Source organism: Lepidochelys olivacea (genome assembly GCF_965140295.1).
Source record: "Lepidochelys olivacea isolate rLepOli2 genome assembly, chromosome: 14".
Taxonomy (NCBI): Eukaryota; Metazoa; Chordata; order Testudines; family Cheloniidae; genus Lepidochelys; species Lepidochelys olivacea.
The window spans coordinates 27631427-27650923 of NC_140424.1; the positions used below are offsets into that span (position 1 = coordinate 27631427).

The window sequence follows — 19497 nt, forward strand, 5'->3', positions numbered from 1 at the left end:
AGTTAATCGTGATAGAAAAATTTTAATTGAGTGATTAATTGCAATGTTTTTAATTGCTTGACAGCCCTAAAAAGAACCACTCTGAGCACAAGAATCACACTTTACTTCCAATACTGCAGGCTGGGAACATGCTGCTTTATTCAACTATACACAAAAAGAGTGGGGTAAAACACCCACTAACTCAATAGGAGGTAAGGGAGGGGATAGAGCGTGGCTCCAACCCATAATACTCTGAGTAACCCAGTTAAGTCCTTGATGACCACTTAGCTACATTGCTCACCTTTCAATCTGCAGCCCTGAGTTAGTCTTCTAAAAACCTTGGGAATGTTCTCTTTTACACAGGGTAGTGCCTCTCCAGGGCAGCCATGGCCTTCTCTAGGGGCAGAGGCCCACTGCCTCCACTCTTCTGCTCCAGCAGTTTTGCAAATACCCTCCTCTTGAGCTCTCTGGCATTCCTGGCAAAACTGCATCCTCTTGGCTTCAGCTCCTCCAGACTCATCACCCAAGAGCAAAGGCTCTGGCACCCACATGTCACCCTGTAAACGGATATCATTCAATGCCATCTTACGACTCAAACATCACTTAAACCGACTTTAAAAGACAAGGGGGCAGTTTGCTCTAGGACAGTACCTGGAATCCATGTTGGCTGATCACTATTGAAACCTTTAGTATAGACCAGGTCCTTTGGGCCCAAGTCTCTGTCTCTGGATCATAGTCATGGTTTTGGGTTCTGAAAAGCATGGCGGACGTGGACCTGGGGAGTTTATGAAGCATTTCTCCATAGATCTGGAGCCTCTGGCAGTCTTGGTGCATCCAATCTAAAGTGATCTGTTAGTAAGTGTTTTAATTTTAAGTACTGCCACCCTGCTTGAGCCTGTTAGAAGATGTTTGGGGGTCATTTGTCTTCATGAACAGGCTAATTTATTTTTCAATAAAAATTTTGAAATGGGGATGTACTAAAAGTGAGGAATTCAAACTTCATCTACATGGTTCTTTCTGGCCCAAAACTGTTGTTCTTCAAAGAAGTAGAGGATCATCATCAGAGACAGCAATTGCATCAATGGAGGAGTCAGTTACAGAATTTACCACATCCCTAGAGATCAAAAGTAAATTGAAATGAACTCACAGAGAGGGGAAAAGTATGAATAGTCCCCATCTGTTAGGTATATGAGCTGCCAGATATCGTACATCTTGCAGGGAGGAGAGCTGTCTCTTGCAATTCCAGTACGTGGAATGTAAAGCTGCCAGGATTTGAGAACCCCCAGTGAGACGGGTGACACAGCAGGATCTGCCACTGGCACCAATTTTAAAAAGTGGAACCAGAGCTTTCAAATTTCTACAGAGCAACAGGAGCTGCACCACACTCTGGTGATTCCTTTAGTGTATGTCCGTACCTAGCTAATATACAGACCTTTATATAATCGAAAACACATAGAAGGTGTTCTGCCTTGATAATGATGTTGTCAAATGTTTCATCAGTTCCCCCAACACAAATACAGAAACAAAGGCACTTAATCTTGCTCATACATCATTCTGATGGTATCAGTTTGGGATGAGGTATTCCCTCAACTCCCCTGCTAGGGTGTTTCACATTCAGCCATTTGAGAATTGATCTACATGTCCCAAAAGTTGAGAGTAAAAGCTTGCAGCAAAAGATAACCCGAGTAAGTGCGTCCCAGTCACTAGACAAGCTTATGTATCCGAGTAGGGCAGACATAACAAATAAGAAGTAAACTTGTTGTAAAACAGAACAACTACTCAGTTCACTGCAGGCTATTTAAAAACATTCTGCTTCTTGGGGCTCTTGGAACAGATTCACTTCCTCACCTTGACAGGGAACTGAGCTGTAAATTTCAGAAAATATTTGAGCCCTCAGTGCTTGACAAGTACCCTTGCTCTTCTGAAGGCTGATCTCTGTTCAACCACATCTTTTGCACAATCTTGAAAAATCATTCTTATGGTCTCCCCCAAACAGTTTTTTTTCCCCACAAACTAGCTGTTGTATTTTTATTCTACAGTAAATCTGAGAAAATTGACAATCTATGTGTGAGATTTGGCATTTGAGGTGGGCTTAGGAGCGAGGGACCTATGTGCTCTCTCTACATCAAATTTAAAATCCTCCGGCAGACTGAGCACTTCTGCAAGGAGATGGGAAACAAATTCTTTCTCTCTCTTTCAGATACTCCTATAATGCCCAAATCATTGCAGCAAGACCTCTGCTCAATGTCTGCCACTTTTGATTTAAGAGAAGATTAGTCTGTGAGGCTTCTCTGCACCTGGGCAGAGAGCCCTTGTACCTGAATTTCCACCGTTGATATTCACCCTTCTGTTTCATTCATGCATCCTGTCAGCGCTTCCAGAGAGGAGTCAATTGAAGTAAGTCAGCTGTGCTATGGCTTTGATATCTGATGTGTCTGCCGTGCCCACATCAGCCATCTTGCTCGAAGGGGAGAGGGAGATAGAGTCGGGTCTCCCGTTCTCCTTGTCTTTTGGCCACTTGCAAAGCTCACAGCAGTCAAATATTTATTTACTTACATTCCAGATATTTTCATGTACTTGTTCCTTTACTGGGGGTGGTCAGTCGGGGGCCCTAGATGCCAGATGGAAATGCATATTAGTGGATGGCAGGCTGTGGAGAGCAATGAATGTGCTCTTCCATACCGACTGGAGCTCCATGAATCCCTTCTAATCCATCCTATGACCCAGGTGCATCACTTCCGGCTTACAAAAAAGCACTTACTTTGTTTTAAGTGAAGTCCTGTTGCCTACAATCTGTGAAACACCTTCTCCGGTGTTGACAGATGCTCAGCATCACTTCCAACTATGATGAGGATGTCATCGATCCTCACTACAACATGTGGGTTCAACAAATTTTTACAGCCCTCTGGAAAATTCCAGGTGCTGCTAATATTCCATATGGTAATTGATGGTACTGATATAATCCCTTGAGTGTTTTATAGTGGTACTTTTTTTCTTTTCTTTTTCTTTCTTTTTTTTTTTACAGTCCTCCTTCAGCCTCATCTTCTGGTAAACCTGCAACATTTCTAACTTACTAAATTTTTCAACCCCCACCTAACACTGCCAGTAAGTCCTCTGTCCTTGGAATGGAGTAATTGTCTAACCTGGAGACCTGATTCACCATGGCTTTATAATCCACACAGTTGTGGATGGTCTTATCTTGGTTTAACCCTGGGTGTGATAGGTGTGGCACATTCAGAAATGATGGTGACATGATTCCCTTTCCCCCAGCCTGTCTAACTCAGTCTGTCTTTTCTCTGAGGGCATAAGAAACTGGTTTTGCTTTAAGTAATTTTGGTTTGACCCCATCCTGGACATAAATCCTGACTCTTACTCTATCCAGAGCCTCTGACCCTTCTTTTAAAATAGCTGGGTGAACATTCAAGACTTCCTAGAATTTAAAATTTCCTCCCAGTTCAGATTCAGTTCTTGCAAGCAATTTTTGCCTAACTGATTCTGACTTTCTCCCTAGTTTATTAGGGCTGGTAACCTTTTTCTTTTGGCTCTTATATTTTACAGGGACAAGCACAGAACCTACCACCAGGACAGGTTCCTGGTTTAGGTATGCAGGATCACTCCTGCATTAACTAGAGGTCTCAGTCCTGCTTTACACTGCTGATATGTATATTCATTGATCACACTAGCTGAAGTCCCTTTGTTTATTTCCATTTGTACTCATAGAATCATAGAATCTCAGGGTTGGAAGGGACCACAGGAGGTCATCTAATCCAACCCCCTGCTCAAAGCAGGACCAATCCCCAATTTTTGCCCCAGATCCCTAAATGGCCCTCTCAAGGATTGAACTCAGAACCCTGGGTTTAGCAGGCCACTGCTCAAACCACTGAGCTCTCCCTCCCCAAGGGATACTGATTGACTGTTTACCTCTACCATTACTTCATAAGGACTGACTTTCTTTCCTTTCAGAGAATACATAGTATGTACCTCCTCCCCCTTGAGGAAAAGAGTCCTCTGTTTTTGTTCTTTTCCTCTGGACATTTGGAGTCTACCCTCCTGAGTTTGAGATACTGTTTGATAGTCACCTTTGCATTTTCTGACGAAGTGTGCAATCTTGAGTTACTAGGCCTTTTTAAATTTACAAACAGATTAAAAATGAGCTTCTCCACAGCAGAAACACCCTTTGGAGCCTGAGTCCCTTTCAGCTTGCTTTGCCTTTTTTATACTCATAGACTTTAAGGCCAGAAGGGACCATCCTGACCATCTAGCCTTACCTCCTGGATATCATAGGCCACAGAACCTCAGTGACATACAACCTCTGGCTGAATAACCAAAGTCCTCAAATCTTGATTTAAAGCCTTCAATTTACAGAGACTCCCCATTTAACTGAGTCAGTTTGAGTTCCCCTGCATTGTAAGTGCAAATCTTGCAAATTTTTCACTGTTTGCTTCCATTGCTGTTACCAGTTCTACTGCTTTGGGACAGATTAAATTCATCTCCACCACCAATTGTCTTTGAATACTTATACCACAAACAAATCTGTCCCAGAGCATATCCTCTAGGACATTTCTGAAGGAACAATATTCCATTAATCATTTCAGCTCTGCAACATACACAGGTATGCTTTCATCTTGTCTTCTCATCCTACTATGAAACTTGAAACGTTCCACAGTAATGTTTGGCTTTGTGTAGTGCTCTGTTAAGATCTTTTTCAGGTCTCCTAAACTTTTATCTCCTGGTTTCTGAGGCTTTAACAAACTCTTTATGAGAGAGTAGGTTTTACTGCCACAAAATTGAGGAAATCTGCTTTCTTTTTGTCCTATCCTATAATCTCATTTGCAAGAAAATAATAGCCCGGTCTTTCAATATATTTCTGCCAATCCTCATCTTCCACACTAAACTCTTGAGTTTACCATAAGTTCCAATTTTTTGTCTGAGTGGGACTTTATGACTGGGTTACTTGTGGTGGGGGTGACCGGGGCTCAACAGCCCTGAAGGTCTCTTCTGGATCATGTTTTATGTTCCTTAAATCTCATGCTTCAGGCCTTCAGTAGGTCACCTGCAAGGGTCAGGAAGGGATTTTCCCCCAAATGTATACTGAAGGAGGGAGGGAGGGGATGGTTGTTTCCTTTCTCTGAAGCATGAGGGATGTCCACAGCTGGAGATGGGACACTGCACAGGGTGGGCCAGGGCTCTGAGGTGGGGTGGATAATTATTTCTCACATGCTTGGCTGTCTGGTTGGTTCTTGTTCACAGGCACAAGGTCTAACTGATTGCCTTTTGTGGACTGAGAAGGAATTTTCCCCCATATCAAATTGGCAGTTACACTAGCTGATTTTTGCCTCTCTTTTTGCAATATGGGGCATGGGTTGCTTGCCAGGATTATCTGGGAATATCTCATTTAATCATTTCCCTAACATTTACAGGGACCTGGGGCACTGGTGCACCATGCTCCCTCTGTTCTCTGCCTGTGGCAGACAATAGTTTTGTCTCCTGTGAACTTTAATATTTTCTAATTCCAGTTATTGGGTTTAGTGTGCAGTTTCTGAGTGGTGTTGGAGGTTTATGATCAATTCAGACTGAATGAGTTAGTGGCCCCTTAGGCTTTGACTCTGACAGCTAGAGTTGCTGATGTTTTTTTAAAAAATCAGGTTTTTTTTAAACTTAGAAAATATCATGAGAATCCCATGCACATCCATGGTGCAAACAAGTCTGCTTGGATAGCAAGGTAGTGCAGTGACCTCAGGAGACATTGGTTCAGTTCCTAGCTCAACCACTGACTTTCTGTGTGATCTTGGGGAAGACACTTAACCTACCCTGGGCCTTAATTCTCCATTGGTAAAATGGAGATAATACCACTCTACCTCATTGCATTGTTGTGACTATAAAATATATTAATTTTGAGGCGCTCAGATACTAGTGATGAGGGCCATGTCAATCAGTGTTAGATTTGTGAGTATTCTGAGTACAAAATGTCGAGAAAAATTAAAACAAGTTACCACATGAACTTATTTTTTCACCTTTGTTCCCCCTACCTCACATGCCAGTCATCATTTGTGTTTGCCATCTCCTACTGTCACCATAACACAAGCCCCGATCCTGCAAACACTTAGACAAGAACATAACTTTAAGTAGTTCCACGCAGGTCAATGTGCAAACAAATGTTTGCAGGCTTGGGACTTATAAGCTTCTCAGGATAGGGGTTTCATCCTAATTTGTTTCATAAAGCATCATGCACTTCTGTTATATATGTAACACACAATCAGTATAACAAAACTTATTTCACAATCACAAAACTCAAAAATAGCTGAAAACCTATTCTGTTCAAACTTAAAAAAAAAAAAAATCATTTCCGGGCTGAAACTAAGCATGAGAAATTTCAGCCCCAAATTCATATTTTTAGCATTTTATGAGTACCTCATATGAAGATTTTGGATGGGATATAAATCACAATTAGAGAATTGCTATTAGGAAGGTTATTGTGCAAATTCTGTTGAAGTTAAAAGAAAAAAATAATTCAAGCCAAGCCTATTTATTTAATTTTATCCTTCTCAGCCTCAAGCTTGCAATCATTTATGCATCTGAATAACCCCACTGAAGTCAACAGAATTACTCATGTGAGTAAAATAGTCACATACGTCAGAGTCTACAGGATTAGACTCAATACATTCAGATTAAATGTTAGGGCCAACAGCACAAGCTGTTGTTAGCATTATTGTAATAATTGCATCATTTCTTTTTAATCAGGACTAGAAATAGGAAATGTAATGGTGCCATTTTGCATGATCAGAGCTCCATATACCGTGTACATTTTTAGAACATTGCAAGTATCTTGCAAATGCAAAGAAAAAGAACAGTTTACCATCAAATTAGGGAACAAATAGTAGCATATTATAAGTCTTGCTCTACAGCGCAGAACACAACTATGTTCGTCACTATATATTTAAATGTGGCAGATTTACTCTATCATAATTTAATAATTCAGAAGGCGTAAGAAGACACAGCCAATTAGCTGCAGTAATTTGCATGTTTATGCTTCTTCATTATTTTCCAAGTTCTTGTCTGCTATTATAGCACTACAAATACCATCTTTCAAAGGTGAATAGCCAATCAGTTATTTTTTTTTTAATGGTAATCAGTCCCCTTTAATTATTGAAAGACAAAACAAATTAATAAATTCCAAATAAAGTGCTTTGTTTTTTTAAGTTAGTCATGGAACACCCTTTGTCAATGTAGTTTGTTTTCATTTGGTGCAGAGAGTGGTGCCTGTTCTCAAGTATTCATTAGGGCTGTGATTCATAGGAGTTCTTAAACTCATGCCTAACTTTAATCATGAGAGTAGTCCCACTAAATGCAAGGGGACTACTCACACGCTTTAAGTCAATCATATGTGCAAGTACCTTCTAGATTCAAGGCCTAGGTTTGGACACAAGTATGGGAAGCATTCTCCCTGATGCAAGAATAATTACAAAGAGGAGTTTTGAATTTTCCCAGCCTTATGCAGGAGGAAGAGTGGGATTTAACCCCCTTGCCAAAGATATCGCTACTAAATACTGGATCTCCCACAGGAACTGTGCCACAAGAAGCTCTTTTACAACTGTTCCAGGAACCTTCTTCACAATGGGGATTCTAAGCCACATTAGAGCCAGTGTATAAATTACTACAAACTCTGGTCCCGATCCTGCAAACAGGCACACATTTGCTTAATTTTATGCACATGAAAAATGCCATTGAAGTCAATGAGCCCACTCGTAAGCATAAAGTTATGTGCATGAGTGTTTGCAGGATTGGGGCCTCTGCCACTAAATTGCAGTGCAAATAGATTATACTATGCAGGCCCCAATCTTCCTCTGCAGGGTACATGTTATGCAAGCCCAAATAGGGAAAGAACAGGTTAAAGAATATTAAGATAAGTGTATTCAAGCTGGCAGGGCCTGATGAAATTCATCCTAGGGTACTTAGGGAAATAGCTGAAGCAATCTTGAAACCATGAGCAATTACCTTCAAGAACTCTCAGAGGACAGATGAGATCTCAGAGGACTGGATAAGGGCAGGTGTATTATCTATTTTAAAAAAAAATGACAACAAAGAAGACGCAGGGAATTATAGACCAGTCAGCCTAACTTCGATACCTGGAAAGATACTGAAACAAATTATTATACAATCAATTTGTAAGCCCCTAGCAAATCAGTGTTTATGAAGAGTAGCCAGCATGGATTTGTTAAGAACAAATCATTCCAATCCAACTTAATTTCCTTCTTTGATTTATCTTGATTTTAGTAAGTCTCTGACATCATTCCACATGACATTTTCATAAGCAAACTAGGGAAATGTGGTCTAGATGAAATTACTATAAGGTAGGGATACATCTGGTTGAAAAAGTAGTTCAAAGAGTAGTTATCTCTCTGGCTGTCACAATGGGAGATGTATCAAGTGGAGTCCCAGAGGGGTCAGTCCTACGTCCCATGCTAGTCAATATTTTCATTAATGACTTGGATAATGAAGTGGAGAGTGTACTTATAAAAATCTGTGGAGGATGTCACCTGGGAGGGATTACAAGCACTGTGCAGGACAGGACTAGAATTCAAAATGACCTTAACAGATTAAAGAATGGATCTGAAATTCAAGAAAGACAAATGCAAAGTATTTTACTTAGGAGGGAAAAACTAAATCCACAAATACAAAATGGGGAATAACAAACTGTATGGTAGTACTGCTGAAAAGGAACTGGGAGCTATAGTGGATAACAGGTTGAATGAGTCAACAATGGGATGCAGTTGCAAAAAAGGCTAATATCATTCTGCAATGTATTATCAAGAGTGTTGTAGGTAAGATATGGGCGGTAATTGTCCCGCTCTACTCAGCACTGATGAGGCCTCAGCTGGAGTACTGTGTCCAATTCTGGACTCTGCAATATAGGAAGGATGTGAACAAATTGAAGAGAGTTCAGAGGAGAGCAACAAAAATGATAAAAGGTTTAGAAAACCTATGAGGAAATGTTAAAAAAACTGGGCCTATTTCGTCTTGAGAAAGGAAGACTGAGGTGGGACATTACAAAGAGGACAAAAAGAAAAGGAGTACTTGTGGCACCTTAGAGACTAACCAATTTATTTGAGCATGAGCTTTCGTGAGCTACAGCTCACTTCATCGGATGCATACCGTGGAAATGAAGTGAGCTGTAGCTCACGAAAGCTCATGCTCAAATAAATTGGTTAGTCTCTAAGGTGCCACAAGTACTCCTTTTCTTTTTGCGAATACAGACTAACACGGCTGTTACTCTGAAACAAAGAGGACAGTGATCAACTGTTCTCCATGTCCACTGAAGGTAGGACAAGAAGTAATGGGCTTAATCTGCAGCAAGGGCGATTTAGGTTAGATAGCATGAAAAACTTTCTAAATATAAGGACATTTAAGCTCTGGAATAGGCTTCCAAAGGAGTTTGTAGACTCCCCATCATGGGAAGTTTTTTAAGAACAGGTTGGACAAACACCTGTCAGTGATGGAGCTATACTGGAGATCCAGAACATGATCAGAGATGCCAGAGCTGTTGATGGGCTGCTGGAGATTGAATGTACTGTTTGGACTGTGCTGGGGAATTCGGGATTATGGTTGTGGGACTTTGGTACTAGCCCCACAAAGGGCTATTTATGCTTGGAGTGAGTGGGGGAGTCTGGAAGAAGGAAATTGAAAAAGAGGCCTCTTGCAGGGCCACCGTGAGGCCATGAGGGGTTGTCCCTGGAGGTAACCACCCTATGTTAGTCCCATAAAGTTAACAGATATTAAACCAATAGGGGTCTATAGAAATGTAAGCATTCTGTAAGAATTACTCCAAAATGGTAGTTTTCAACTTTTTTCATTTGCGGAACCCCTAAAACTATTCACATGGAGGTGCAAACCCCTTTGGAAATCTTAGACATAGTCTGTGGACCCCCGGGGGTCCACAGATCACAAGTTGAAAACCACTGCTCTAAAAAACTATAGAATTCACATCCTTCCTATGTGTTTTCGAAACCAAACAGTACAATTTTGTAACAGGGACATCATTCTCCATGATGTTCTCCAGAATGGTTCAAGAAACTATAGAAAGCTTATCATTTGCTATTCAATTCTTTTGGATATTTCCACAATGGTAAACTGTGGTGGTACACCCCATTAAGGCCTCTGACTTTTCTTGCAAATCCACCACAACCCATTCCTCACTACCACTCAGTAATCTTGTGGGGTGGGGTTCATTAAACTGAAGTATACAGAGTACATAGAACAACCTTGATTTTCTGGCAGCAAATTAGGGTTCAAGAGTGGGAATGATTTCTGTAATTGTACTGAAGCAGCTATAGAAACTGCACTTTGTCAGAAGTGAAAGACTGAAAATAAGAGCTTCTTGGTGTGCTGTTTTTTTAAACCAGTGTGGAAGTATAACATTGTATAAGGGGACATGCTGGATACATTGTATATGAGAGGGCATGCCAAAACATGTTACAAAGTATCTGAGGGAGCACACGTAGGGACAGTTAGCTTTTGAATGGAGAAGCAATTAAGATAGAGCCAGCACGTCTAAGAAGCAGGCATCAGAATGGAAGGTGTGAAGGGCAATTAGTTAAGTTAACTGGAAGCTGTTAAAGGAGATTGTTAAGGGTGGCAGGTAATTGAAGATACCTGACTGGTCTCAAGGATCTCGAAGGGTGGTGACTAAAATCTTTTTCTTCTTTTGTCTGTAACTTCTCTGTAACTTGTTCTCCAAAAAACTGTATAAATTTAAAGACACAAGCCCCACTCGGGGGGCTCACTTCTAAATGTATTAGCAGAGCAGCTTTGCTAATAAAACAGAGTGGTCTGATAAATTGTGAGTCTGAGTCAAACTTTGACACCAGTCTCCCTCTTTTTTTTCTTTTTTTTTAAGCGCTGTGTGGAGTCTGGGTGTGAAGACGAGGTTTTGAGTCTTTCTTGGTAAAGACGGGGACACAGCTGAATCAGGTATAATAGCCACAACCCAGCAACCCCTGAGAATAGCAAGACAAATTGTCATAGCAGGAGAAACAGAAATGGCTTGATGTTAACAAATGCCAATAAGTAGAGACATCACCTGACGTCAAAAATACCCAGAAGACTAAAGAATGGCTATTGAAAATAGTCCATTCTGCAAGAAAAGCAGTATTTCCACTGCTATATGTTGACTGGGGTGAGATTTTGTGCTGCGCTATTAGGAGTACCAATAGCCATGCCCCTGGCTTGCCCCCTACACCAGGGTCTGCAAAGGCGTTCTCAGGACAACCTGAGGCTGCACCAGGGCAGTCCTCCCACAGCTGGATCAGAGGTTCTTAGAACCCCATTTACTCTACTCTGGACCCTTTACCCAATGTACAGGGACCAGGGTAATAATCTTTCTTCAGGAATGCTATCTCCACTATACAGACACTAGTAGTCACATCATTGTTCAGGCAGAGTTCTGTTTGGCACCTCAATCAGAGAATTCCACCTCTTTGTTATGTCTGAGAAACCATACATTACCCTCCCCACATTTACAGCACTTAGTCTTCGAGGGAAGAATTAATTTTCTGAGAATTCACAAATTTGTTAATTAGCCTATAAATCAAACTTAATTACAAACTGGGCCCTTTAAGAAATTGACCCTGTGTTGCAGTCTTTGTATAAAATGATCTCAACAATGGAATAATGTGGACTTAATTTTTCAACTTAATTAAAATTAATTCATAAATTCATAGATTTTTTTAAGCCCAAAGGAAACACTGTGATTGTCTAATCTGACCTCCTGTACAAGCAGCTCTGGGACTCACCTGAATTAATTCCTGTCCCATGCCCAATAGCTGCGGTTGAACTAGGGCATACATTTCCAAAAAAAAAAAAAAATCCAATTTTGATTTTAAAATTTCTGGTGATGAAGAATCCACAACAAACCTTTGAAAGGTGTTCCATGGGTAAATTATCCTCACTGTTAAAAATACGAGCCTTACGTTTTTTGAATTTACCCAGCTTCAACTTCCAGTCATTGCATCTTCACATTCCTTTGTCTGCTAAACTAAAGAGCCCTTTACTGTCAAATTTCTTTTCTTCATCAAGGTACCTATTCATTTCAAAGGTTCACGTGGACTATAAAAGAGAGAGAGAGACAAGGTGGATGAGGTAGTATCTTTTATTGGACCAACTTCTGTTCATGAGAGAGTCAAGCTTTTAAGCTGAAGAACAGCTCTATGTAAGGTTGAAAGCTTGTCTCTCTCACCAATAGAAGTCCATGCATCCACCTTGTCTCTCTAATATCCTGGGCTACAACAACACTGCACATAAAAGAGGGAGGCAGAAAACCCCACACAGTCTCTCTTTCACCTAAAACAACACATCTTTGGGCCTCTGGGAGAGATCCTGACCAAGGAAAGGGACAGTCATAATCTTGCCTGGAAGACTGTGACTGAGAAAGTCCCTCTTGAACAAAACCTTGAACCAAAACTTGCTAGATTGTTTTAGACTTCTAGATGCATGTTTTTACTTCTATTTGCTTAAAACCACTTCTAATTTTCTCTCTTATCTGTGAGTTACTTTAAATCCTGTGAGTTAATTTAAATCCTATCATCTTTTGTTGTGTTTGTTTGTTTGTTTGTTTGTTTTTTAATCTAGACCAATCCAGTGCTGTGTTTAAACTGAACTGTTTGGCAACTCCAGTTAAAGTAGCAAATTGTTGAATAATTACTTTGTACAAGAGCAATGAACCTTAATATCTGAACTGTTCAGGAGAGGGTTGGACATTGCAGAGCACATGTTTTGGGGAAAATTCAGGACTGGGAATATGGTAGGGTCACCCTGCAAGTAGTAACCAAGGCTGGTGGAAGCCGGAGTGTGGCTGGCATGTTACTGAGAGGCTGTTGGGGTCAGAGATACTAGACCAGGGCTGAAGCAACAAAGAAACACTCAGGGTGTGTCCTGCATGCTGGTAGGCTAGTTGAGAGCAGCCCAGTGGGGGAGCTACAACAGCAAAGCATTGTGAGGGACCCAAGGCTGCAGGGCAGGCAGTGACACAACCCTTCTCTGGTCTGGACTGCACCCTGGAATGTGACTGTATGTCTCTCAGATTAGTTTCCCAAGATATTGCAGATGCTTTTCCTATATACTATAGGTAGGCTTATCAGCTCCTTAAGCACATTCTTTTGTGTGATCAGGTAGGTAGATTACATTCTCTTGCGTGATAAGGTGTGACCCCTTCACTTTCTCTTTGAGTTAAATAGATTGAGCTGCTCAAGTCTCTCACTATAAGGTATGTTTTCCAATCTTTTAATCATTCTCATGGCTCTTCTCTGAACCCTTTCCAGTTTATCAACACCCTTCGTGAATTGAGTACAGCAGAACTGGACACAGTATTCCAGTAGTGGTTGCACCAATGCTAAATACAAAGGTAATATAACCTACTTACTCTTGCTTGATGTTCCTTTGTTTAGACAGCTAAGGATAAGATTAGCCCAATTAGCCACAGCATTACACTGGGCGCTCATGTTCAGCTGATTATCCACCATGATCCGCAAATCTTTTTCAGAGTAACTGCTTCCCACATTAGAGTCCCCCATCCTATAAGTATTCCCTATGTTCTGTGTTTTTAACTGTTTGGGGGGCTGTTGTTTGTGTGACATCTCTAAGAAATACTTTAAGTTAATCTTTCCCCCTGAATGGATAATTCCAGAGTCTTCTCTAAAAAAGGTCAGTGTGACACCACCAGGCCAGCTCAGGTCAAAGCCATAGGCCAATTCACTTCTGTGTGAATATCAAAGAAATGTTAAGTGTACTAATTCATTTGAGTATTAATCTAGTTCAAAGGAAATGTGAATGATATTGTCTTCTCATCTGTAACCTGTTCTCTGCTATCTCATACATAATGCATATTGTTAGGTAATAGCATGTAACAATCCATTAGTTCTCATGAACTTTACACATCAAGTAAATTCTCATCTTGATGCTAACACACACGTTTGATCTAGGTCAATTAAGTACAGGGACATACATAATGTAATATCTCTGTGATTTAATTGCCCATCAGACAGGATTGGAGCCTTGGAACAGGAAATGAAGAAGCATGCTGACTTCAAAGCATGGGTCATTGCATTCGACAATGGAAATCTTCAGGCTCAGTCTGCATTTAGTCAACAAAGGAAAAATGCATGCTGTGATGAAAACACTTGGATGATTGCTTTTTGTGGAAAGAAGCCGTAAATACTGATTCCAGGGAATGATCCTGTATCTCTGAACTGTTTTAGATTCGAAGAGGGTAGAATACTGAGTGAGTGGAAGGAGGTCCCCAAAGTGATTTTGGGTATCCCTGAGAGACTTTTGGAAAACTAGCAGACTACTACATCTCTGCTATCATCTTGGAATTATAAACTTTGACTCACCTGTTAATGTATTTTACCTGCTTAAACCTCTCAATAAGTCTCAGTTCTTTTTCTTAGCTAATAAATCTTTAGTTTACTAGTGAATTTACTTCAGCTTTGTCTTTGGTGAGATCCAGAGTACAAATTTGACCAGGGTAAGTAATTGACCGTTTGTGGTTGGGAGTAACCTAATGTGATGTGATATTTGGTATAGTGACCAATATCACAAAGCCCAGTTTGTCTGGGTGCCAAGAAGGGCTGGAGATCCTAAGGGGACTGTCTTTGACTCCATGGTAAGACTGATACAGAGATCCAGGAGTGCATGTTCGTTACTGGTTTGGTGAAATCTAATTATAGAATATACCTCCAGTTTAGGGTGTCTGCCCTGTTTTCTGGCATCTGACCTGAATTTGGCATTCACAGTTGTGAGCTATTTCAGACAGAAAGACAGTGAGAACATCAGGATTAAATTCATTAAAGAGATTTGTATCCAAAATGTGAACCTGCCCCACACATTTTGCCATGTAGCCCTGGAGAGAAGCGGGGTTAACATGGCTTCCAAGTCCTTTCCCAGCATGTGAAGTGTGTGTGGGAGTGAGAAAGAGCCATGTACCTGCTCAAGGTACTTCTGACATCCTAGAGGGGAAAAAGAGAGAAAAATAATCTGAGACCCACTTGAAACACACTGAGGATTGCAGGGAAGGGATTTTGCAAATCTTGAAAAAAGAAGCTCTGGTCTGGCCCCAGAACCATGGATTATCTCAGCTAATGGGGCTTTTCCATCTCTCATATCTATATATCTCTAATTCGTCATAGAAAAATTGTAATGCACATTTCAGGAATTCACTGACAGCTGGACTCCAGTGCCCACAATTTGGGAATGGTCCTGTCCCTGTGGTGGGATCTGGGGTATTTCTTACTCTGTCTCACCTGCAGGAATTTGCTTACTGGCTTCAGATACTTCCCCTCCATCTCACTGATCAGCTCACTGAGATGGGAAATCTCCTCAGAGAGTTTAGTAACATTTTCATTCTGTATCTTCACAATCTCCTTGTCCTGTTTTTCCAGCTCAGCCAGCAGGAGTCGCTCTCTTTCCTCCAGGAACTGCCGCAGTTTCTGAAATTCAGATAAAATCTTCTGCCTCTCTGTTTCTGTCTGTTTCTGTAAGAAAATAGGGAAAGGGCTTGTTTGGGATGTGAATGGAGCCTGGGGTCCTTTCATGGAGTGCTGAGTGTGCAGGAGGGAGAATTTCTTTGCACATTCTAAGACATCTAACACTTGCCTGTGACCTGTGATTAGTAGAAAGAGGATTTTCTCACACCTTCCCATTTGGCCCCTATATCTCTTAAAGGGATATTCTCAAGTCTGACATGGTTAGGATATCGTGTTACCAGGGGCCTTTAAAAATGCAGATCCAAGGCCGCCAGAGGCAAGATTTAGCACTAGATCTGAGTGACATTTTTTGCACTAAACTTTTTTGGAGGGAAAAGGCAGATTCATTGACTCTGAAATATTTAATGAATTCTTCTCAATGTCACCCACCTTTTTTGGATGGATAAATAAAGAAATAAATAAGCAGATAAATAAAGAAATCATTTAAAAAATCAAGAAAATGTTTTGATTATTCCATTTGAAATTAGTTTTTGCTTCAAAAAGTCCTTCTTCATGGTCAAAATTGAAGCAAAACACTCTGCCCAAGAAAAAATGGAACACTGATTTGCTAAATTTTTTAAAATTATTTTTGGTTTGACCATTTTTTCCCCAATTTCCAGTCAATGAAAAGTCCTGTTGTTTACTCAGCTCTACACAGAACTACGTTGACACAGATGTATGGAAAGAAAAAATGAATCAATTGAACAAAAGGTGCAGACAGGTACAGAACTGTGCATTGGATACATTCAGATCATTTTGGCAAGATTTTCGTCAAAGCCACAAAAGGTGGACAAGAATTCATTACCAGAAATGAAAGCTTAGAATCTGAAGATGGAGAAGAGGATTTTTCAGGCCATCTGTATGGAGGTGAGTGCACACATACACACAGAGCATCCGTGGTAACGGAGTAGTAGATAAAAGCCAACGTTTCCTAAGGCCACAAGGGAATCTGCCTACAAACCAACCTCACATCCCATGTCAATGCAGGTTAATAACAGGAACCTACCAGATACTCCTGGCTTTTCTTCTCTCTATTCAATTTAAATCCCTGGAAATTTTCTCTCTTCCTTCAGAATCTTCAAATAGAGCTGGATTTTATCCTGAATCAACAGAAATGATTTGGGTGGTTTGATTTTTATTTTTAGGGGTGAGAGTGCATCTCAGTTTAACCCCTCATGGAAATTCAGACTCCCAAGGAGAAACTTCATCTCCTTACTGGCTTGGAGGGAGGGATAGCTCAGTGGTTTGAGCTTTGGCCCCCTAAACCCAGGGTTGTGACTTCAATCCTTGAGGGGGCCATTTAGGGATATGGGGCAAAAATTGGGGATTGGTCCTGCTTTGAGCAGGGGGTTGGACTAGATGAGCTCCTGAGGTCCCTTCCAACCCTAATATTCTATGATTCAGACTTTTCTCAAAGAGTCTTCCCCTTCTAACAGACTTCATCGCTGCTAGGGCCACAACAGCATGGTCTCATGGTTCAGGCACTGGTGTGGGCCTTGAAAGACTTTGGTCCTATTGCCCACCCAGTCACTCTCCTGCTGGGTGACCTTAGGCAATTAATTTCCCCACTCTGAGCCTCCATTTCCCATCCCACTCTGCATTTTTCTTCTCAGATTAGCCTATACATTAGAATATCCCTGCTCAGAGCCGGGATTGTCCCTCACACTGTTTTGTGCAGGTTCCAGCAAAATCAAGGTCAAATCTCATCTGGGGTCTGTAGTGGCTACTGGGATGCCAGTAACAACAATGATGATAAATGCTAAGATACAAATCAGCAATGACAACATCAGCTTTTTAACTTGATATTCTCCAGTCTGAAGGCAACAGTCTCACATAGACAGGCCTGCAGGTGATTTAAACCTCACTAATCATTTAACAGCTTCTGTTCCATAGAGAGTTCCCTTAGTTCACCAGTGGGAGCTGGGTTTGAAAAGGATTCTGCTTCTCAGGTAAAACTTTCCCCCATTAGAAATTTTTCAAGTCTTAATTGTTTGCCCTTCCTGCCACCCAGCTGTCTCATTTATTGTTGATAGCATCTCCCATACAATGAAGGCCTCACAGAGTTGAACAATGCAGTCACACCTCTGACAGGCAACTTCCACCTGTCATAAAAATCCAAAGCTGTTACTCATTGAACTTGACAGCAATTCCCTACCTTGTACTCCTGGTTATCCTCCTTTATGGGAACCACAGTGTGAGCTCGGTGAGTCCGGGACAGATGGCAAACCACCCAGATGGGGGTTTGATTAGGGGTCTAGAACACATGAGTTATGAGGAGAGGCTGAGGGAGCTGGGATTGTTTAGCCTGCAGAAGAGAAGAATGAGGGGGGATTTGATAGCTGCTTTCAACTACCTGAAAGGGGGTTCCAAAGAGGATGGCTCTAGACTGTTCTCAATGGTAGCAGATGACAGAACGAGGAGTAATGGTCTCCAGTTGCAGTGGGGGAGGTTTAGATTGGATATTAGGAAAAACTTTTTCACTAAGAGGGTGGTGAAACACTGGAATGCGTTACCTAGGGAGGTGGTAGAATCTCCTTCCTTAGAGGTTTTTAAGGTCAGGCTTGACAAAGCCCTGGCTGGGATGATTTAACTGGGAATTGGTCCTGCTTCGAGCAGGGGGTTGGACTAGATGACCTTCTGGGGTCCCTTCCAACCCTGATATTCTATGATTCTATGATCCTCTTCACAGAACAGTGTCAGAGCCTTCTGGCGTTCCACACACACTCCTGATCCCTTCGCTGCCTGGAAACTCAGCCATTTGGCTATTTCTAGGACATTCGCCAGCTGCCTGTTTGGCCTGAGGTTTCTCTGTTGCACAGCTTGTCTGCACTTAGGGCAGGTGATGCCTGTGTCTGATTCTCCCCAGCACTGGCTGATGCAGGCTCGGCAGAAATTATGCCCACACTCCAGAGTGACAGGTTCTGTGAAATACTCCAGACAGATGGGACAAGTAGCTTCATCCTGGAGACTTTCCACAAAGCTCCCTGCAGCCATGGCTCCCTCTGGACAGTGTAACAGGGTAAGGTTCACTTTCCCGAGCTCAGAAACAAGCCCCACCTGTAGCAGCACCTGGGTGTTTCCCTTCCTGGAACTGACTCCTGCTATTTGCTGAGCTGGAACGAGCCCCCTGGTAACATTACAACCCTGGAGGCTCTTTTGAAAACAATACCACTAGTCTAGGCTGTGGTCCTGCAACCAGCCCCCTCTTCCTGGCAGCCAGGTCCAGGCAGTGAGACAGGAGGTGAGCCACCACTTCCTCAGCCAGGCTCTGTACACAAAGGCAGCAAACCAGAGTAGCCACCCTCAAACGTGAGAAGCATCTCTGTCCTGCCCCCTCTGCTCCACATTTGGGCCTGGCTGCCAGGGAGAGAGGCTGAGTGAGCCAGAAAAATGCCAGGGGGAGGTGCAGCAGGAGAAGGAAAGGTCTCCCACACCCAGTCAGTAACTTTGGCAGGGAGAGCATGGCAGCACTGGGCTAAGGGTGGGAGGGTTGCTGGGGAAGGCACTGGGGAAAGGTTCCCTCTGCTCAGCCTGAGTTAGGGTCATTGCCCGCTGTGAGAGGTTGTCACTCCCCGGGGTGTAGTCTGGGAGTGGTTGGAACTGCTGTGCCTCCTAACAATTCAGCTGAGTTGTCCTTTCTCACACTGCTCTACTGGTGATACACAGCCAGCCGCTCCAGGCCCTGTTATCACCCAACATGACAGCAGGTGACGCCACACACCTAACTGAGTTACCTCAGTGCTTTACCTAAGCCACTCAAGGACAAACAGGAGATAACCTCCATTTTCCCAGCTCCCCAGCCTTGCTCCCCTATTGGAGTATGAGCCCAGAATTATACCATCTTGCACTGCACAGGATGTGTACAATGCAAGCTCATTAATTAATTCTCTCCCCCCTCGATGTGGGGAAGATGTGCAACAGTCTTTGTTTACCAAGCAGAGATTTTCCCAAACACCTCACTTAAAGACACACTAGTAAAGGTTTAACATCCCTGTGGTGGGGA

At 42.0% G+C, this 19497-nt stretch overlaps 1 long non-coding RNA gene across 1 annotated transcript; it reads left to right on the forward strand.

Annotated features, from left to right (window-relative positions):
• The first annotated feature begins 2191 nt into the window (after positions 1–2191).
• On the forward strand, positions 2192–14415 carry LOC311531281. The gene is made up of 3 exons (XR_014714175.1): positions 2192–2376; positions 10874–10947; positions 14012–14415. It is a non-coding gene; the product is annotated as an uncharacterized lncRNA (long non-coding RNA).
• Positions 14416–19497: the final 5082 nt, after the last annotated feature.